Source organism: Crinia signifera, chromosome 9, assembly GCF_055691185.1.
Source record: "Crinia signifera chromosome 9, ASM5569118v1, whole genome shotgun sequence".
Classification (NCBI taxonomy): domain Eukaryota; kingdom Metazoa; phylum Chordata; class Amphibia; order Anura; family Myobatrachidae; genus Crinia; species Crinia signifera.
Genome location: NC_139225.1, coordinates 77,687,384 through 77,689,779, shown reverse-complemented (window position 1 = coordinate 77,689,779; position 2,396 = coordinate 77,687,384). Strand labels below are relative to the sequence as shown.

General features: G+C 38.3%; 1 protein-coding gene across 1 annotated transcript in view; it reads right to left on the bottom strand.

The window, feature by feature from the left end:
* The window catches only part of LOC146035686 (ubiquitin carboxyl-terminal hydrolase 12-like), a 32,446-nt gene extending 31,754 nt beyond the window's left edge, over positions 1–692 (bottom strand). The window contains exon 1 of the mRNA XM_083159271.1: positions 559–692. The gene's annotated coding sequence lies outside the window, so the exon portion shown is untranslated. The remainder of the gene's footprint in view (positions 1–558) is intronic.
* Positions 693–2,396: the final 1,704 nt, after the last annotated feature.

Here is a 2,396-nt window from a genome sequence, read left to right as displayed (position 1 = left end):
TTTGGCAATGCAAACATTTTGGAGTTAACATCCTGACGTCATACCCTGTTAAATAAGTGCGGTAGAAACACTACAACAGATGCAAGTTGGCAAAGCAGCTAAATGAGAGCGTTTTATTAATACATAATATTTTTATGTACAGTATAGCCATGCAGTTTCTTTTAATCCTTTGCGTGCCAATAGGTGGAAGAAATTACCAAGCAAACATTTTTATTCATTATAATGACCTGTAATGTTTACCTTTGTATTAAAAAATCGAATTGTTTTTTACACAACATTGTTTTATTTGAAATGTGAGCGACGCTGGCATTTTTAGCATATATTTTTCGCATCTCTCAAAGGGTTACATTCCCCAGTATGGCAATCATATGAAGATCAGAGGGTACAATTCTAACATTGTACTTCACTTAAGTTTTTAAAATGTTACTTTAAGTGGGTTTCCAAACCTCCGGCTCAATTCGGTACAACTCAGTATGATATTTGAATACCTGCCTTCAGTTCACCTTTACTGCACACATGAGAAACCTCCATTAATGTGGCAAGGCATTATTTACTTACCATTTTCTTTCCTCAATCTGGAGATGAACTTTTTGGGAGGTATAACCCCCACTTTCTTCTTTTGCGTGGCAATGCTGTTAAACAGGTCCGCCAGGCATGTGAGCAAGCTTTCCTTCTTCCGTGGCTGGACCTTGTATGCCAGAACTTTTTCCCGAAACGGGCGACAAAAATAAAGTGCTTGTAGAACAGAATTGCAGTAGCAGGTGTTTCCAAACTGGGAAAGACAAGACAGAAAAACTAATTTACAAATTAAATACTATAGAAACTAAATAAAAAAGTAGATTAAAAAAAGTTTCCAAAAATCAAGTGGGGGTGACCACACTATCTATATAGATATATATTGACCGTAATATATATATTTACTGTATTTAACTGTTACACATATGTATATAATAGAGGCGGTTATCACTATGTACGTAGCTAGAATATATTCTGGAGATCTATGGCAAACAGCAGCACATATAAGCTTAGAGACCCATTTTTTTGTGGGTGTCCTTGGACTACAGAAAAAAAATAAAAAGGAAATATTCTGTACAAGATACAATACAAGAACTAAACTGAATGTAAAAATAGGAATATATTCAGCATTTTTTTTTTTTAATAAAAGTGCGCATGAGCATTAATGCAGCGTCACTGCTCTGCTACATAAGGGAATTGTGACTAGCAAAACGTATTAGGAACCTAAAATAACCTGAAATGCTTATTCAAAAGCCCTAATTCACTGCTAAAAATAAGTAGTATGCAGGATAATGCATCAGGAATGTATTAATATGTAATAAATGACCATAATAAGGGTTGAGAACTGTAGAATATTTCTTGTAATAAATCTCAGCAATGTATTCTGAATCAGTCATTGGGGAATACACATAGCATGGCAACAGTAATATGCATGGAGCGGAAATGAGATATTGAGGTTATTTTTAGTGTTTTCTATTTATAGTGAGTTGTGCACATTTAAAAGAGTCTTTAGAACAAAATTCAGTTATAGCTCCAAATTTTCGGTACTTATGAGTTATCTGGGCGCCCGATTTCTAAATCGGGTCGGATCGGGCACATCGCATCGCATCGCATGCGACCATCGGATGCGATGCGATGCGATGACCCGATTTTTCCATAGGAATCAATGTTAAAATGGACTGAATACCGTCCCCTCGCGGGGCTCGCTTCGCTCGCCACGCTTCGGGCTCGGTGGCTCGCTACGCTCGCCACAGGTTTATATCCAACTCCATGCCCACTTGGATAGTAGGGGTATGAAAAGGACCCCTTTTTCCCATTGAATTCCATGTTAAAATGGACTCAGTCCATTTTAACATTGATTCCTATGGAAAAATCGGGTCATCGCATCCGATGGTCGCATGCGATGCGATATCGCATCGCATCTGATTGTATGCCTTAACTTAAGGCATACAATCAAAAAATCGGCAGCCCAGATAACTCACAAGTACCAAATTTTCTATAGCAGGATATGTTCCATTACCGTCAGCAACAAAACAGAGCTAATATTAGGCTAAAATAGTAAAAAAAATACCAGCAAAAACATAAGGGTGTCTTCTAGAACACAGGATATAACCAGAAAAGCCCCCATATGTTATGCAACTCTGCTATATCTTGCATATTTGTAGTGTCCGGACCCCTTTTTGGGCCCTGAACCCCCAGGGGGGTGCTAGGGGTGCCTCACCCACACAGTATTTTTTCCAGATTGTAAGCCATATGTGTACAAAGGGCCTTATTCTGGTTCACTCTTAAAGACAAATGACACTTGTTTACTAGCACGGCGCCCACCAATTTAATCTTATGCCATTGCATCAATCGCATGCGATGCGATCAGACTTTTAACT